At 50.4% G+C, this 20,312-nt stretch overlaps 1 long non-coding RNA gene across 2 annotated transcripts; it reads right to left on the bottom strand.

Moving 5' to 3' along the window:
* Positions 1-5,728: 5,728 nt before the first annotated feature.
* LOC141094056 (uncharacterized) lies at positions 5,729-13,236 on the bottom strand. 2 transcript variants are annotated; one of them, XR_012233016.1, is made up of 4 exons: positions 9,258-13,236; positions 8,973-9,146; positions 7,872-8,066; positions 5,729-6,051 (listed from the first exon to the last, which is right to left on the bottom strand). It is a non-coding gene; the product is annotated as an uncharacterized lncRNA (long non-coding RNA). The 2 variants fall into 2 exon arrangements; XR_012233015.1 differs by having other exon boundaries at positions 8,973-13,184.
* Positions 13,237-20,312: the final 7,076 nt, after the last annotated feature.

Here is a 20,312-nt window from a genome sequence, read left to right as displayed (position 1 = left end):
GTAAGTTACAGGTGCTGTTAATTACACTAATTAGAGAAGCATCACATGATTTTTCGAACAGTGCCAATACTTTTGTCCACCCTCTTTTTTATGCTTGGTGTGGAATTATATCCAATTTGGCTTTAGGACAATTCTTTTTGTGTTTTTTCATTTAAGACAAATTAAATGAAGATAATAATACCAAAGAATTTGTGTTTGCAATCATTTTCAGGAAGAAACTGAGTATTATCTGACAGAATTGCAGGGGCGTCAATACTTTTGGCCACAACTATATATACAGGAGGAGTGGTACTGTGCAGCGTTTATATACAGGACAGGAGGAGTGGTACTGTGCAGTGTGTATATACAGGAGGAGTGGTACTGTGCAGTGTATGTATACAGGAGTGGTACTGTGCAGTGTATATATACAGGAGGAGTGGCACTGTGCAGTGTATATATACAGGAGGAGTGGTACTGTGCAGTGTATATATACAGGAGGAGTGTTACTGTGCAGTGTGTGTGTATATATAAAGGGCAGGAGTGCTACTGTGCAGTGCATATATACAGGACAGGAGGAGTGGTGCTGTGCAGTGTATATATACAGGAGGAGTGGTACTGTGCAGTGTATATATACAGGAGGAGTGGTACTGTGCAGTGTGTGTGTATATATACAGGGCAGGAGTGCTACTGTGCAGTGCATATATACAGGACAGGAGGAGTGGTACTGTGCAGTGTATATATATACAGGAGTGGTACTGTGCAGTGTATATATACATAGGAGTGGTACTGTGCAGTGTATATACAGGAGGAGTGTTACTGTGCAGTGTGTATATATACAGGAGTAGTACTGTGCAGTGTATATATACAGGAGTTGTGCTGTGCAGTGTATATACAGGAATGGTACTGTGCAGTGTATATATACAGGACAGGAGTGGTGCTGTGCAGTGTGTATATACAGGAGGAGTGGTGCTGTGCAGTGTATATATACAGGAGGAGTGGTGCTGTGCAGTGTATATATACAGTAGGAGTGGTGCTGTGCAGTGTATATATACAGGACAGGAGTGATGCTGTGCAGTGTATATATACAGGAGGAGTGGTACTGTGCAGTGTATATATACAGGAGGAGTGTTACTGTGCAGTGTATATACAGGAGTGGTACTGTGCAGTGTGTGTGTATATATACAGGACAGGAGTGCTACTCTGCAGTGCATATATACAGGATAGGAGGAGTGGTACTGTGCAGTGTATATATATACAGGAGTGGTACTGTGCAGTGTATATATACATAGGAGTGGTACTGTGCAGTGTATATACAGGAGGAGTGGTACTGTGCAGTGTATATATACAGGAGTAGTACTGTGCAGTGTATATATACAGGAGGAGTTGTGCTGTGCAGTGTATATACAGGAGTGGTACTGTGCAGTGTATGTATACAGGACAGGAGTGGTGTGCAGTGTATATACAGGAGGAGTGGTGCTGTGCAGTGTATACAGTATATACAGGACAGGAGTGATGCTGTGCAGTGTATATATACAGGAGTGGTACTGTGCAGTGTATATATACAGGAGGAGTGGTACTGTGCAGTGTATATATACAGGAGGAGTGGTGCTGTGCAGTGTATATATACAGGAGGAGTGGTGCTGTGCAGTGTATATATACAGGAGTGGTACTGTGCAGTGTATATATACAGGACAGGAGGAGTGGTGCTGTGCAGTGTATATATACAGGAGGAGTGGTACTGTGCAGTGTATATATACAGGAGTGGTACTGTGCAGTGTATATATATACAGGAAGAGTGGGACTGTGCAGTGTATATATACAGGAGGAGTGGTACTGTGCAGTGTATATATACAGGAGGAGTGGTACTGTGTGGTGTATATACACAGGAGGAGTGGTGCTGTGCATTGTATATACACAGGACAGGAGTGGTACTGTGCAGTGTATATATACAGGACAGGAGTGATGCTGTGCAGTGTATATATACAGGAGGAGTGGTACTGTGCAGTGTATATATACAGGAGTGTTACTGTGCAGTGTATATACAGGAGTGGTACTGTGCAGTGTGTGTGTATATATACAGGACAGGAGTGCTACTGTGCAGTGCATATATACAGGACAGGAGGAGTGGTACTGTGCATTGTATATATATATATATATATATACAGGAGTGGTACTGTGCAGTGTATGTATACATAGGAGTGGTACTGTGCAGTGTATATACAGGAGTGGTACTGTGCAGTGTATATATACAGGAGTAGTACTGCGCAGTGTATATATACAGGAGTTGTGCTGTGCAGTGTATATACAGGAGTGGTACTGTGCAGTGTATGTATACAGGACAGGAGTGGTGTGCATTGTATATACAGGAGGAGTGGTGCTGTGCAGTGTATACAGTATATACAGGACAGGAGTGATGCTGTGCAGTGTATATATACAGGAGTGGTACTGTGCAGTGTATATATACAGGAGTGGTACTGTGCAGTGTATATATACAGGAGGAGTGGTGCTGTGCAGTGTATATATACAGGAGTGGTGCTGTGCAGTGTATATATACAGGAGTGGTACTGTGCAGTGTATATATACAGGACAGGAGGAGTGGTGCTGTGCAGTGTATATATACAGGAGGAGTGGTACTGTGCAGTGTATATATACAGGAGGAGTGGTACTGTGTGGTGTATATACACAGGAGGAGTGGTGCTGTGCATTGTATATATACAGGACAGGAGTGGTACTGTGCAGTGTATATATACAGGAGTTGTGCTGTGCAGTGCATATATACAGGACAGGAGTGGTACTGTGCAGTGCATACATACAGGACAGGAGGAGTGGTGCTGTGCAGTGTATATATACAGGACAGGAGGAGTGGTGCTGTGCAGTGTATATATACAGGAGGAGTGGTACTGTGCAGTGTATATATACAGGAGGAGTGGGACTGTGCAGTGTATATATACAGGACAGGAGTGGTACTGTGTGGTGTATATACACAGGAGGAGTGGTGCTGTGCATTGTATATATACAGGACAGGAGTGGTACTGTGCAGTGTATATATACAGGAGTGGTGCTGTGCAGTGCATATATACAGGACAGGAGTGGTACTGTGCAGTGCATACATACAGGACAGGAGGAGTGGTGCTGTGCAGTGTATATATACAGGACAGGAGTGGTACTGTGCAGTGTATATATACAGGAGGAGTGGTACTGTGCAGTGTATATATACAGGAGGAGTGGTACTGTGTGGTGTATATACACAGGAGGAGTGGTGCTGTGCATTGTATATATACAGGACAGGAGTGGTACTGTGCAGTGTATATATACAGGAGTGGTGCTGTGCAGTGCATATATACAGGACATGAGTGGTACTGTGCAGTGCATACATACAGGAGGAGTGGTGCTGTGCAGTGTATATATACAGGACAGGAGTGGTACTGTGCAGTGTATATATACAGGAGTGGTACTGTGCAGTGTATATATACAGGAGGAGTGGTACTGTGCAGTGTATATATACAGGAGGAGTGGTACTGTGTGGTGTATATACACAGGAGGAGTGGTGCTGTGCATTGTATATATACAGGACAGGAGTGGTACTGTGCAGTGTATATAGACAGGAGTGGTACTGTGCAGTGCATATATACAGGACAGGAGTGGTACTGTGCAGTGCATACATACAGGAGGAGTGGTGCTGTGCAGTGTATATATACAGGAGTGGTACTGTGCAGTGTATATATACAGGAGGAGTGGTACTGTGCAGTGTATATATACAGGAGGAGTGGTACTGTGTGGTGTATATACACAGGAGTGGTGCTGTGCATTGTATATATACAGGAGGAGTGGTACTGTGCAGTGTATATATACAGGAGTGGTACTGTGCAGTGCATACATACAGGACAGGAGGAGTGGTGCTGTGCAGTGTATATATACAGGACAGGAGTGGTACTGTGTAGTGTATATATACAGGAGTGGTACTGTGTGGTGTATATACACAGGAGGAGTGGTGCTGTGCATTGTATATATACAGGACAGGAGTGGTACTGTGCAGTGTATATAGACAGGAGTGGTACTGTGCAGTGCATATATACAGGACAGGAGTGGTACTGTGCAGTGCATACATACAGGAGGAGTGGTGCTGTGCAGTGTATATATACAGGACAGGAGTGGTACTGTGTAGTGTATATATACAGGAGTGGTACTGTGTGGTGTATATACACAGGAGGAGTGGTGCTGTGCATTGTATATATACAGGACAGGAGTGGTACTGTGCAGTGTATATATACAGGAGGGGTGCTGTGCAGTGCATATATACAGGACAGGAGTGGTACTGTGCAGTGCATACATACAGGACAGGAGGAGTGGTGCTGTGCAGTGTATATATACAGGACAGGAGTGGTACTGTGCAGTGTATATATACAGGAGGAGTGGTACTGTGCGGTGTATATACACTACCCTGTAAAAGTTTAGGGTCACTTAGAAGTTTCCTTATTTTTGATAGAAAAGCACATTTTTTTCCAATGAAGCTAACATGAAATGATTCAGAAATACTCTATACATTGATAATGTGGTAAATGACTATTCTAGCTGCACATGTCTGGTATGTAATACAATATCTTCATAGATGTATAGAGGCCCATTTCCAACAACCATCACTAACACAGCATGAAAGCCGTCCCACCATCGACAAGGTGACTCTGTGGTCAGGGCGGTCCTACAATGACTAATATTAACCTTATCATGTGTCAAAGTTGACGTCTGTGTGAATAAGGGCAGACAAGGACCGGGTGCCAACCAGTGGACACCAGTCAGGGGAAGCCTTTAAATACAATTTCCAGCTCAGGAGAGGGAGGCCACACCCCGGCTTGCACAGAGTCACCTTGTCGAGGGTGGGACGATACCGCGTTCAGTTACCGGCCAATGGTCCAACATATAACACCAAGGAGTGCGCTCCCCCATACCGGTGATTGCTGACGGCAGTTTAGTATGCGGGGAGTAAGGTGCAAGGGCGTAGAAAAGCAGAAGTTTGCGGCGGGCTCCGGCCGAAGCGCTGCCGCTAGCAAACTGCAGGAAGCTGGGGGCGTCACGTAGCTGGCTGCTATGCTGGACGGATAATGGCACGGGTCAGTGCTGAACGACGCGTTTCGAGCAACGCGGTCCCTCTTCTTCAAGGTGACAGGCATTGGCCCTAATCCGTCCTTATAACCCCCTGCCTCCCGGTTTGGATCCGCCCACACCATTCAAGTAATGACACGCCTACTCTATGGAGGCAATTACAGGACCTCAAGGCTACAACATGAATGTCATGGAGAAAAATAGGATTGAATATCGTGTGCATACCACATATTGGGAAGACTGAGCGGATATGAAAATAAAAATTAATCTAAAACTATATGTATACTTTATTACAATTGTGTTCAAAGGGAAATAATTAAAAAATTGAGTGTCAAAGGCATAAAGTTCAATTTCATAGTTTAGGCCCTTGGGGGCCATACTGTCCAGAGGAAAAATCCTTCTGGATTCAATTCTAGACATCTGTTATAGAAAATCCCCACCTCTTGGACTGGGGCGAACTAGGCTTTTATGCCGTGTTAGATCAAATACAGTATTACTAAGAACTCTGCAGCATTTACACGCACTTTTGCTTTTTACTTCTTTAATTCCAGCAGGGTTTTTTTCATTTTGTCTTTTGTAGGTTTTGTATGATTAGTGAAGCGAGTAGTTAACAGTCTTTGTACATAACATTACAACTCTTGAATAAAAGTAAAGTTTTTTTAATCTTTTTATTATGATGTCCCATTTATTAGGAGCTGTATGAGTTTCACTCTTGTGGTAAAACCTGCTGCTCCTGAAGAACTGTTATCCATCCGCAGCGTTGTCATCATTGCACCACGTCACTTGGGAGCCATGTTCCTGAAAGTAGAAAGTTTGAAACTTATTCCCATACAGGGAAAAATAAGTCTAGTCGTCAGTAAAACGTCTCATGCATCATATGTAGGATCCGGAGAGGGAAGGAAGCAGGTAGAAGTAGGACTGGTGCAGCCGCTCCGACAGGTTGTTCAGTTTGCGGAACACCCTTCAATAGTCCTGGGAATAAAAAGGAAACAGTTCATGTCCAGGATTGTTCGGCTCCCCCTAGTGGACAGTTGATGGAGTGCACTGTCATCGCTGCAGTACTAGAAGCGTCACGTTACTGACCCCCCATGCAGTACTAGAAGCGTCACGTTACTGACTCCCCACCCCACCCTGTGCAGTACTAGAAGCGTGGCGTTACTGACCCCCCCGTGTGCAGTGCTAGAAGCGTCACGTTACTGAACCCCCCGTGTGCAGTACTAGAAGCGTGACGTTAGTGACCCGCCCCGTGTGCAGTACTAGAAGCGTGACATTACTGACTCCTCCGTGTGCAGTACTAGAAGCGTGACGTTGATGACCCGCCCCGTGTGCAGTACTAGAAGCGTGACGTTACTGACCCGCCCCGTGTGCAGTACTAGAAGCGTGACGTTACTGACCGCCCCGTGTGCAGTACTAGAAGCGTGACGTTACTGACCCCCCGTGTGCAGTATTAGAAGCGTGACGTTACTGACCCCCCCGTGTGCAGTACTAGAAGCGTGACGTTAGTGACCCCCTACCCCACCCTGTGCAGTACTAGAAGTGTGACGTTAGTGACCCGCCCCTTGTGCAGTACTAGAAGCGTGACGTTAGTGACCCGCCCCGTGTGCAGTACTAGAAGCGTGGCGTTAGTGACCCACCCCGTGTGCAGTACTAGAAGCGTGACGTTACTAACCCCCCCGTGTGCAGTACTAGAAGCGTGGCGTTAGTGACCCACCCCGTGTGCAGTACTAGAAGCGTGGCGTTAGTGACCCACCCCGTGTGCAGTACTAGAAGCGTGACGTTACTGACCTCCCGTGAGCAGTACTAGAAGCGTGACGTTACTGACCTCCCGTGAGCAGTACTAGAAGCGTGACGTTACTGACCCCATGTGCAGTACTAGAAGCGTGACGTTACTGACCTCCCGTGAGCAGTACTAGAAGCGTGACGTTACTGACCCCATGTGCAGTACTAGAAGCATGACGTTAGTGACCCGCCCCGTGTGCAGTACTAGAAGCGTGATGTTACTGACCCCCCCCGTGTGCAGTACTAGAAGCGTGACTTAACTGACCCGCCCCGTGTGCAGTACTAGAAGCGTGGCGTTAGTGACCCGCCCCGTGTGCAGTACTAGAAGCGTGACGTTACTGACCCCCTGTGCAGTATTAGAAGCGTGACGTTACTGACCCCCCCGTGGGCAGTATTAGAAGCGTGACGTTGGTGACCCGCCCCGTGTGCAGTACTAGAAGCGTGACATTGGTGACCCGCCCCGTGTGCAGTACTAGAAGCGTGACGTTACTGACCCCCCGTGTGCAGTACTAGAAGCGTGACGTTACTGACCCCCCCCCCGTGTGCAGTACTAAATGTGTGACGTTACTGACCCCCCCCGTGTGCAGTACTAAATGTGTGACGTTACTGGCCACGCTTCTGGCACTGCACACAAGAGATGTTACTGACCCTCCATGTGCAGTGGTAGCGGAGGAAGAGGCCGTGGTCTCCCTGAGGTCGGCCGGAGCTTCAGGACCATGAGCAGCATTGTGTGCGGGTATCCGGCGAAGACGTTGTAGTCACTGCGCTGCAGGTGATCATCGGAACCGGTGTCAGCAGGAGGAAAAGTAAGGAGCGCCGCCCTCCACCCGTACGCCGGGAGGGGGTGGGCCGCACTCTACCCGTACGCCGGGAGGGGGTGGGCCGCACTCTACCCGTACGCCGGGAGGGGGTGGGCTGTGGTGTATGTGTTAGTGATGCCTAGAAAGTAGCGCTCCATCTACATCTGACACTGTAACGCTGACGGGGGCAGCAGCGGCCTCTCTGGGCCTCACCTTGCCCTGTGTGGTGCACAGCAGCTGGTTCTTCTGGCAGAAGGCTAGGAACAGGTTGACCATATCCAGGCTGGGCAGCTGCCCGTTCAGCCCTTCCACGACCACATCAAAGCTGGTGCTGACGTCGCTGCTGATCTCTAGGGAGAAGGCGGCCTGCATGGCTCCCGCTCGTCCCATCATCACCGATGGCTATGTCTGTAAGGTGCAGAGAACACAGTGCAATACTCAGGACAGCCACTAGATGGCAGCAGACGCCAGAAGACTGCAGGGAGCCCACCCCACACTAGAGGGGCATTCACACTGTCAGACGGGCGCTCAGGACAGCCACTAGATGGCAGCAGACGCCAGAAGACTGCAGGGAGCCCACCCCACACTAAAGGGGCATTCACACTGTCAGACGGGCGCCCCTGCTCTAGAGAGAGGCTCAGGTACACGACAGCTCGTCATACATGAAGGGGAATTCAGCATTTACATGTGGACCTGCAGCACTACAAGACCCAGCCAGCCAGATATGAGGAAACAATACACAGGGAATGATGGGCTGATTGCTGCGGGTCCATAATAACTAATGTAGGAATTGATCGGGACGCCCGCCCCCATCACATCCCGGGATCAGCGGGGATCGGGGCGAGGCGACCTCTGCTCCGGGTTTATAAGAAGAGATAAACGTTCTGCAGCTTTCTCCCATATAAATGTTCTGCGCCATCATCTCTCACTGGTAAGATCTCTGTGCTGTCAGTTGATCCCACCCCTGGCCCACGCACTCCAATCCCCCCCCACCCACCTACACTCTGATCCTCTCCCCCCTGTCCACCCCCTACCCCCAGTCCACACACTGATCCCCCCACCCCCGTTCCACACTCTGATCCTCTCCCCCCTGTCCACCCCCTACCCCCAGTCCACACACTGATCCCCCCACCCCCGTTCCACACTCTGATCCTCTCCCCCCTGTCCACCCCCTACCCCCAGTCCAAACACTGATCCCCCCCACCCCCGGTCCACACTCTGATCCCCGAGTCGCAGCAGGATGTCGGTGTGTGCTGTGGGCGCAGCTCTGATGCGGTGACCTGTGCGCTGTCAGCAGAGGATCTGGTCACTCACCCGGCTGACTTCTTGTGTGCGGAGAATTCTCGGGCGTAGGACGGCGCTTTCTCCCCGTACACGAACTTCTCGTCCGCCATGGTGGAGCCCATGGAGTTCTCTGATATGTAGGAGCGCAGCGTGAACGGCTGGAAACCCAGGAACCATCCGACCCCGATCAGGGAGCTGATGATGCTGGGGGGAAGCACAGAATTATGAGTGACCCCTGATATAACGAGGACCCTTCATAGAAGGAGACCCCCGACTGACCATCATAGGAAGAGCGGAAAAGTCTTAGTTACTCACCGGTTAACGATATTTTTCGGAGTCCATAACAGCACCACCTGAGAGAGGGGATCCGCCCTTCAGGAACAGGAAACCTACAGATACAAAAGGGCGGCGCCTCTCCCACGCATCAGTTGGATTACAGAGCACAAGAGGACCTCCAAGGTTAATGCATGATTTATGTACAGTATTATTATTATCTAAATATTTATCCCCAGTGGGTATATACAAGAGGAAGACGTGCACACCCGATTTAACTAAGGGAATATACGGGTGCTGTCATGGACTCCGAAAAATACCGTTAACCGGTGAGTAACTAAGACTTTATTCGGTCGTCCATGACAGCACCACCTGAGAGAATTACAGAGAGTAATAACTACATTAGGGAGGGACTACAGCCTGCAGTACCCTTATACCAAAAGAGAGGTTTGCGGAAGCACCCAGGTCTAGCCTATAATGACTATAAAAGGTGCTCGGAGAGGACCAAGTAGCCTCCTTACATATCTGGTCAATGGAGACTTCCGATCTCTCAGCCCATGAGGTCGCCATGGCTTTGGTGGAATGCGCCCTCAGCTTCCCGGGTGGCGACCTGCCTTTTAAGGTGTATGCTATTGAAATCGCCTCTCTAACCCACCTGGCTAGTGTATTTTTTGACACTCTACAACCTTTCCTAGGGCCTTGATGGGAGACAAACAGGGCATTTTCTTTTTTCCAGGGATCGGTAACTGCCAGATATTCTATGAGGCATCTTCTAACATCCAAGGTGTGTAGTTTCTCTTCCTTCTCATTAGCTGGATTAGGGAGGAAGGATGGAAGGACTATCTCCTGTGTCCTATGAAAGCTAGAAACTACCTTAGGTAGGTATGCTGGATCAGGCCTAAGTATTACCCTATCCTCTTTGAACTGTAAATAAGGAGGACACCTAGATAATGCCTGGATGTCGCTTACTCTGCGAGCTGACGTCAGGGCTACCAGGAAGGCTATTTTGAGGGACAGGTTTTTTATGGAAGCTGATGAGAGAGGTTCAAATGGAGCTTCCGTCATAGCCGTGAGGACTAGGTTCAAGTCCCATGGCATGAATCTATCCTTCACTATTGGCCTGGATCTACCTGCCGCCTTAATGAACCTACTGAACCAGTAATTACCCGCGATGTTGCAGCTAAAGAGGGCCCCCAAGGCTGATACTTGTACTTTAAGGGTACTAGTAGAAAGCCCCATGCCCAGACCTTTCTGTAGAAACTCTAGGATCTGAATTATAGGCGCAGAATCCCCAGCGACTACTCCTGAGTTCTGAAGGAATTTCTTCCAAATTCTGACATAAATTTTTGTAGTCATGATTTTTCTACTTTTAAGTAGGGTGTTAATCAGGTCTGGGGAAAACTTTTATCTATTAGCAGTGACCGTTCAAACTCCACGCCGTCAGATGTAGGCCAGCCACTTGAGGATGGAAGACTGGGCCCTGGGATAGGAGATGTCCGGAAGAACCCACGGATCGGACGCTGACATGGTCCTGAGGCATGAGAACCATGCCCTCCTAGGCCAAAATGGAGCAATAACTATCACCCTTGCTCTGTCCTTTCTGATTTTCCTCATCACCAGGGGTAGTAGAGATAGGGGAGGGAAGGCGTAGGCTAGTCTGAAGTCCCACTTTATCAGAAAGGCATCTGCCGCCAGAGGATTCTCTCTGGGATTTAGGGAGCAGAAATGTCTTAATTTCCTGTTTTCCTTGGTGGCGAAGAGATCTACCTCTGGATGTCCCCGCTTTGTACAATCAGGTTGAAGATGGAGGTGTTTAGGGACCATTCTCCTTGCTTTAGCAGATTGCGGCTTAAAAAGTCTGCCGTGATGTTTTCTTTCCCTTTTATATGTAGAGCTGTTAAAGATAGAAAATGTTGCTCTGCTAGTTGGAACAACCACTCTGCTACAATCATCAGGGGTTTGGAACGAGTCCCGCCTTGGTGGTTGATATAAGCCACGGTGACCTGATTGTCGGAGAATATCTGTACGTGATGGCCCTGTAGATGCACAAGGAGCTTTTTAACTGCCTGCTCCACTGCTGTCAATTCTTTCAGGTTAGATGACATTTCTATCTGATGATGCTCCCATAGGCCCTGGACTAGAATCTCACCCATATGGGCCCCCCAACTGGAAGGGCTAGCATCCATGGTGACTATGTGGGTTTTGTTATACTCCCAGGGTACCCCTCTGGATAAATTATCCTTCTCTAGCCACCACTGTAGGGACTCCCTTGTGTTTCGGGACAAGGTTAGCTGGCCCTCCAATTAACCCCCAAGGACTTTTTGATGTAATAAAACCTCGCCCTGTAGTTTCCTTGCATGAAACTGGGCCCACTGGACCGCGGGGATAAAGGACGAGAGAGAACCCAGAAGGGACATGGCTTTCCTGAGGGACATGGTGTGGTTATTGGAAGCATTCAGGACTTGATAGTGTAGGTGAACAAGTTTCTCCGGAGGCAGACGGCATTCCTGTTTACCAGAATCTAGGATTAGGCCTAAGAATTGTTGGACTCTCATTGGTTGTAACCGAGATTTTTTGATGTTCAGCAACCATCCTAACCTCTCTAGGGCAGACATTGCCCTTTGTAGCTGTTCCAAACAATGATCTGCCGTTTTGCCTACAATAAGAAAGTCATCCTGGTAGGGGACCACTAGAATGTCTGATTCACGCAGATGGGCCATGACCTCCGCTCCCACTTTAGTAAATACTCGGGGAGCGACTGCTACCCCAAAGGGGAGGGCCGCATATTGGAAATGTCGAACTGACCCATCTAACTGAACGCCACTCTGAGGAAACGCTGATGAGCTGCATGAATGGGTATATGGTAGTAGGCGTCCTTTAAATCTAACACCACCATAAAGCAGTTTTGAAAAAGCAATTTTACTGTGGATTTAATTGTTTCCATTTTGAACGGACGTATGACCAGAAACTCGTTGAGGGCCTTAAGGTTTATTATAGTCCTAAAGGAGCTGTCTGGCTTGCGGACCAGGAACAGAGGGGAGTAGAAACCCTTCCCCCATTCTCCCTCTGGAACTTCTGTTAGGACCTTCTTGCTGCATAGATCATTAACCACGGGCTCCAGGGTAGCTTGTTCTGATGTGGAAGATCTGAGAGGGGTGACTTTAATTCGATCTTGGGGAACCCAGGAGAATTCTAGTCGCAGTCCCGCAGCTATCACCCCCAGTATCCAGTTGCTATTAGAGATCAGCGACCAGGCTGGGTAGAAGGCAGCTAGTCTCCCTCCTACCGGGGCAACTAGTTATTGGGGCGGCTTTTAAGTGTCGCGAGCTGGACCTTCCTGGCGCCCCCCTCCTCCAAACATAAATCCTGTACCTTTCCTTCTTTTCTCATTCCATCTGCCCTGATCTCTGGACGGCCTTCTTCGGAAATATCCTTTCCTGGTAAAGGGACGTCTATAAGAAAGGTTCGGCAAACTGGGGAATTTCTTTTTATCATCCCCAGCCTTTTCTAACAGTTCGTCCAGGACGGGGCCGAATAGATATTCCCCCTCACAAGGAATGGAGCAGAGTCGGGACCTGGCCTGGATATCTCCCGGCCAGCACTTTAACCAGAGCGCCCTTCGCGCTGCATTAGACAGTCCGAGGTTCTAGCCTCCATCCTTGCAGAGTCTGCTGAAGCATCGGCTAAAAACGCAGCGGCATTCTGGATGATCGGCAGATTTTTTCGAATGGAAGCTCTTGAGGTTCCGTCTTTTAGCTGGGAATCCAGTTGATCTAGCCAGACCATCATGGATCTGGCTGTACATGTGGCAGCTATCGCTGGTCTTAGCGCGCCTGCTGACATCTCCCATGTCCCCTTTAGAAAAGAATCTGCTTTTTTATCCAGCGGATCTTGCAAGGAGGCCATATCGTCAAAGGGTGTGGAGGATTTTTTGGACGCTTTGGCTACTGCCGCATCCAGCTTAGGGGCCTTATCCCATCTGCTTACTACTGGGTCATCAAAGGGGTACCTCCGCTTGAAAGCTGGTGGCATGGTGCCCCTTTTTTCAGGCCTCTTCCATTCTCTATCTATCAGGCTCTGGACTTTTATGGAATAAAATTCTTGGACTTTTCTGCGCTGCCAGACAAAGTGTCACATCCAGGTTATGTAGAAAGATTAACAATTTATTTTCCAACGCGTTTCGAAGTACATCACACTTCCTCAGGGGATACATATCATCCCCTGAGGAAGAAGTGTGATTTACTTCGAAACGCATTGGGAAATAAATTGTTAATCTTTCTACATAACCTGGATGTGACACTTTGGCAGCGCAGAAAAGTCCAAGAATTTTATTCCATAAAAGATTCATGCTGGCGGTCACGGAGTGGACCTTTGGACGTGAATAGAATAATACACCGAAGTGGAGGCCTCACATTATAGCGCCCAGCGTGCTGGAGTCAGGAGACGCCGGATATTACAGCCAGGAGGGATAATAGGAGTATAATACACCGGAGTGGAGGCCACACATTATAGCACCCAGCATGCTGGAGTCAGGAGACACCGGATATTACAGCCAGGAGGGATAATAGGAGTATAATACACCGGCGTGGAGGCCACACATTATAGCACCCACCGTGCTGGAGTCAGGAGACGCCGGATATTACAGCCAGGAGGGATAATAGGAGTATAATACACCGGAGTGGAGGCCACACATTATAGCACCCAGCATGCTGGAGTCAGGAGACACCGGATATTACAGCCAGGAGGGATAATAGGAGTATAATACACCGGCGTGGAGGCCACACATTATAGCACCCACCGTGCTGGAGTCAGGAGACGCCTGATATTAGAGCCAGGAGGGATAATAGGAGTATAATACACTGGAGTGGAGGCCGCACATTATAACACCCAGAGTGCTGGAGTCAGGAGATGCCGGATATTACAGCCAGGAGGGATAATAGGAGTATAATACACCGGAGTGGAGGCCGCACATTATAGCACCCAGCGAGCTGGAGTACGGAGACGCCGGATATAACAGCCACGAGGGATAATAGGAGTATAATACACCAAAGTGGAGGCTGCACATTATAGCACCCAGCGTGCAGGAGTAAGGAGACGCCGGATATTACAGCCAGGAGGGATAATAGGAGTATAATACACCGGAGTGGAGGCCGCACATTATAGCACCCAGCGTGCTGGAGTCAGGAGACGCCGGATATTACAGCCAGGAGGGATAATAGGAGTATAATACAGCGGTGTGATAAAACTGCTGGGGGGACGGAGGGGAGAGGAGCACAGGGGGCTTATAGGGAACTGTGAGGAGAGGAGGAAGCCGACACAGCAGAGATGGGGTTATGTCATGCTGCACAACAGAAAGGAGCTGAGGCTTTCAACGAGCTGCAAGCACACAGAAACGTCATGAGCAAACTCAGCTCTGCTGCATCTATGTGGTGTAGTGAGGCTGTAGTTTATTTGGTGCAAGACATAGTGGTGGTGACATGTCTTACGGAGGCAGACGGGCGCACACGCGGAGAGGCGGATACGGAGGCAGACGGGCGCACACGCGGAGAGGCGGATACGGAGGCAGACGGGCGCACACGCGGAGAGGCGGATACGGAGGCAGACGGGCGCACACGCGGAGAGGCGGATACGGAGGCAGACGAGGGCACACGCAGAGAGGCGGATACGGAGGCAGACGAGCGCACACGCAGAGAGGCGGATACGGAGGCAGACGAGCGCACACGCAGAGAGGCGGATACGGAGGCAGACGAGCGCACACGCAGAGAGGCGGATACGGAGGCAAACGAGCGCACACGCAGAGAGGCGGATACGGGGCAGACGAGCGCACACGCAGAGGCGGATACGGGGCAGACGAGCGCACACGCAGAGAGGCGGATACGGAGGCAGACGGGCGCACACGCAGAGAGGCGGATACGGGGCAGACGAGCGCACACGCAGAGAGGCGGATACGGAGGCAAACGAGCGCACACGCAGAGGCGGATACGGGGCAGACGAGCGCACACGCAGAGAGGCGGATACGGAGGCAGACGGGCGCACACGCAGAGAGGCGGATACGGAGGCAGACGGGCGCACACGCAGAGAGGTGGATACGGAGGCAGACGGGCGCACACGCAGAGAGGCGGATACGGAGGCAGACGGGCACACGCAGAGAGGCGGATACGGAGGCAGACGGGCGCACACGCAGAGAGGCGGATACGGAGGCAGACGGGCGCACACGCAGAGAGGCGGATACGGAGGCAGACGGGCACACACGCAGAGAGGCGGATACGGAGGCAGACGGGCGCACACGCAGAGAGGCGGATACGGAGGCAGACGAGGGCACATGCAGAGAGGCGGATACGGAGGCAGACGAGGGCACACGCAGAGAGGCGGATACGGAGGCAGACGGGCACACACGCAGAGAGGCGGATACGGAGGCAGACGGGCACACACGCAGAGAGGCGGATACGGAGGCAGACGGGCGCACACGCAGAGAGGCGGATACGGAGGCAGACGGGCGCACACGCAGAGAGGTGGATACGGAGGCAGACGGGCGCACACGCAGAGAGGCGGATACGGAGGCAGACGGGCACACGCAGAGAGGCGGATACGGAGGCAGACGGGCACACGCAGAGAGGCGGATACGGAGGCAGACGGGCGCACACGCAGAGAGGCGGATACGGAGGCAGACGGGCACACACGCAGAGAGGCGGATACGGAGGCAGACGGGCGCACACGCAGAGAGGCGGATACGGAGGCAGACGAGGGCACATGCAGAGAGGCGGATACGGAGGCAGACGAGGGCACACGCAGAGAGGCGGATACGGAGGCAGACGGGCACACACGCAGAGAGGCGGATACGGAGGCAGACGGGCACACACGCAGAGAGGCGGATACGGAGGCAGACGGGCACACACGCAGAGAGGCGGATACGGAGGCAGACGGGCGCACACGCAGAGAGGCGGATACGGAGGCAGACGGGCGCACACGCAGAGAGGCGGATACGGAGGCAGACGAGGGCACATGCAGAGAGGCGGATACGGAGGCAGACGAGGGCACACGCAGAGAGGCGGATACGGAGGCACATAGCACTATACCGACAAATTGCAGTCCCCGAGTCACGCACACATCCAGCTCAGCTCCATCTCGCAGCTTGCTCTGCACACAGCCGCCACATCCCCTCCCGATGCAGGTCCCGGTCTCTCACCTCCCGCAGCCGCCGGACAGGTGACTTGCCCGGGTGCTGACACCGCCTCCCGGTGACTGTAGGGGCCGGATTATCACACAGACCCCGCCCCCGGTCACAGACCCCGCCCCCCGGTCACAGACCCTGCCCCCGGTCACAGACCCCGCCCCCGTCGCTCCCTCACCTCGTCCGTGTACAGCAGCCACATAACAGCCTGGTCACATGGGCATGACGTCACGGAAGCTCCTGTAGTACACCGTGTAATAGCTTCCAGTTCGTTCTCCTGCCACTAGGTGTCGCTGTCCACTGTTGGTATAAAATGATCGATGTGAAGGGGACGGCGCCATTTCTGCTCACAGCTGCGATGTAGTGAGGGCGTAGAGGAGGATAGCTGAGCTGTGTGAGGGCGGGAAACTTGTCTGTGACGCCATTACACAGCAAAGCCGAGATAGCAGACAGCACTCCTTGCTGTGAATGGCGTTAGTGGGAATATGGTGTAGGGTTTTAGTGATGCCATGAGGTGAAATTACCTCACAAAAGATGGTTCCTGTGAAGAAAGTCAGTCAGAGCGGTGTCTGAGCGCTGTATACGGACAGTAATCGTGTCAGGAGATCTGTAGTGCTAGTTTAGGGCTCCACAATAGCAGAAAAGCACAGAATCTCAATTTTCTAAGATTTCCTGTAAAAAGTATGAAGAAATGCGCTGTTATAAATCAGGAAACCGCGGAGATGAGGGGAAAATGCCGCAGAGGAGAAAAAGTGATCGTAAATGATCAATATCAGCATCAAATGATGGCACCGGAGTGACCACACTGAAATAATGAGTAATTACAGAGATCCTCCAGGAGCGAAGGAGGCGACGAGAGGAAATAACAGCGCAAAAGACAGAATAGAGGCAAAAACCAGCAATTTATGGGTAAATTTCATCAAAATACTGAAATAAAGCACGAAAAATACTAAACCTGAATCATAAGTTTATAAATGGCAGAAATAACGGGGATGCGAGAGAAAATGCCGAGCTCCATAAAGTGTCTGAAAATCACATTCAGTCTAAATAAGATGGAATGAAGGAACAAACGAGGCAGAAAATGATCTTATAGCGCCGTAATACAAAACATAAACTAAGGAAAACAGCGCAACACTGACGACAGGAACAGGAGGAGAAAACTCACATTATACAACACAGAAAGAAGGCTAGATGTATTCTGATGCGCACTTTGCCTTCTCCAAGAAGCTAAAAACTAAAAACATTACAGAATATAAGAAGGGAAGAGATTATACAGAAAAAATATAAGTAGCTGTGAAGCGCCCTTATGTCACAAGGCAAATCCTCCAGAAACCTGCAGCAAATAGTGCACCAGCCGTCCGTGTATACGTCCTGCACATTTACTCTATATCTGTATTATACGGCATTACTACTTACACCTTAGGCCTCGATCACACGATGCTTTTTCTCGTACCAGTGTATCCGTACTTTTTGCGGATATCGCTCGTACCTATAGGGCTGTGTGCACACATTGCAGATTTGGTGCGTTTTTCAGCCCACATTTGTGACAAAACCTGACGCCAGCAAAGTGAATGAGAAGCCTGACGTGTCGTGCACATGTTGAGTATTTTTTGCAGTTCTGGAGTTTCACCATTCACTCAAATCAGGCAAAAACAAAGCAAATTCACGCGTTTTTGTAGCCAAAAATTACAGAGATGATGCAGAATTTGTTTTTTCCCCGGGGTCCCCCATTTTAATAATTAGTAAAGAGTAAAGATACAACTCTGTGGTATTAGGCTGTGTGCACACGCTGCGGATTTTGCTGCGGTTCCGCAGCGGTTTTGGCCGCTGCGGACCCACTGCTGCGGTGTACAGTACCATGGGAATCAAAAACCGCAATGCAGACGGTGCGGAATTTTCCGCGCGGATTATCTGCGGTTTTCAATCCGCAGAAAGAATTGACATGTCAATTCTTTCTGCGGATTCCCCTGCGGTTTGCCATCTCCTCCATTGAGGAGATGAAAAACCGCAGAGCAATCCGCAGGTAAAACCGCAGGTCTTTTGACCTGCGGTTTCACCTGCGGATTGTACAAAATCCACGCGGATGAATCCGCACCTAATCCGCAGCGTGTGCACACAGCCTGAATAGTCTGTGAGGCTCCACGTGTATTACACATTTCACAGAATCTTCAGCCCACGGTTGTACACTTTCCCGCTGATGCTTTTTAGTGCTGTGTCTGATTTACTGATTAGAACCACAAATAAATCAAATGAGATGAGGCCTTTTTTAAACACAAATCATATTATAGATTTGAATGCCAAGAATAAAAAAATAGGCATATTATTTTCATACATCAAAACCTAATAATGATTTATAGCAACAAACAAAGGAAAAAAAAACTATAATGTGAAGTGGGGGAACTGGGCCTGGACTGGGTGTTGAAAAAGGTGAGGGCGCAGAAACTCGAGGTGACACATAGGGGTAACTGACTGAAAGGGATTAAATAAAGGATGGAAAATCCCAAGGTCTGCAGTCTCTGGTTGAAAATGTATTTCAGAACCTAAAACACCGGCCTGATGGTGCGATTCTGGGGTATGAGGTTGTTGTGCGGACATCTCCAAACCAAAAGCCTTATTGAGAAAAGCACACCTGTCTTGTTTGGTCCCACATTCCATCCAGGTAAATAAAAGATTGGTTGGCTACTTGGTGGGACGGTGTTTATGTTTACCCACAATGTTGGGCATGACAATGTGTGTTTGGCTGTGGCCACACGAGGAGGTGGTGCCGGTGGGTGCAGGCTGTGAGCCACAGGAGGAGGTGGTGCCGGTGGGTGCAGGCAGTGAGCCACAGGAGGAGGTGGTGCCGGTGGGTGCAGGCTATGGGCCACAGGAGGAGGTGGTGCCGGTGGGTGCAGGCTGTGGGCCACAGGAGGAGGTGGTGCCGGTGGGTGCAGGCAGTGAGCCACAGGAGGAGGTGGTGCCGGTGGGTGCAGGCAGTGAGCCACAGGAGGAGGTGGTGCCGGTGGGTGCAGGCTGTGGGCCACAGGAGGAGGTGGTGCCGGTGGGTGCAGGCTGTGGGCCACAGGAGGAGGTGGTGCTGGTGGGTGCAGGCAGTGAGCCACAGGAGGAGGTGGTGCCGGTGGGTGCAGGCAGTGAGCCACAAGAGGAGGTGGTGCCGGTGGGTGCATGCTGTGAGCCACAGGAGGAGGTGGTGCCGGTGGGTGCAGGCAGTGAGCCACAGGAGGAGGTGGTGCCGGTGGGTGCAGGCAGTGAGCCACAGGAGGAGGTGGTGCCGGTGGGTGCAGGCAGGGAGCCACAGGAGGAGGTGGTGCCGGTGGGTGCAGGCAGTGAGCCACAGGAGGAGGTGGTGCCGGTGGGTGTAGGCTGTGGGCCATAGGGGGAAGTGATGCTCTGCGTTATAAACTTCTGTGAAGCACTTGGGTGTTCAAAGTGCTCACCACACATCTAGATAAGCTTCTTGAGGACTCTAGTTTGCAAAATAGTGTCACTTGTGGGGGGTTTCTACTGTTTAGGCACATCAGGGGCTCTGCAAGCGCAACATGACGCCTGCAGACCATTCCATCAAAGTCTGCATTCCAAACCGGCACTACTTCCCTTTCGAGCCCGAACGTGTGCCCAAACAGTGGTTACCCCCACATTTGGGGAACTAGGGTACTCAGGACAAGTTGGACAATAACTTTTGGGGTCCAATTTCTCCTGTTACCCTTGGAAAATTAAACATTGCTGGCTAAAAATCATTTTTGTGGGAAAAACAATATGTTTTATTTTCACTGCTCTGCGTTATAAACTTCTGTGAAGCACTTAGGGGTTCAAAGTTCTCACCACACATCTAGATAAGTTCCTTGGAGGGCCTAGTTTCCAAAATGGTGTCACCTGTGGGGGGTTTCTACTGTTTAGGCACATCAGGGGCTCTGCAAACATGACAT

The sequence above is a fragment of the Dendrobates tinctorius genome, unplaced genomic scaffold (assembly GCF_039654945.1).
Source record: "Dendrobates tinctorius isolate UK_male_01 unplaced genomic scaffold, ASM3965494v1 ptg000063l, whole genome shotgun sequence".
Classification (NCBI taxonomy): domain Eukaryota; kingdom Metazoa; phylum Chordata; class Amphibia; order Anura; family Dendrobatidae; genus Dendrobates; species Dendrobates tinctorius.
The sequence above is the reverse complement of the archived record's forward strand: the minus strand, read 5'-3'. Positions and strand labels throughout refer to the sequence as shown.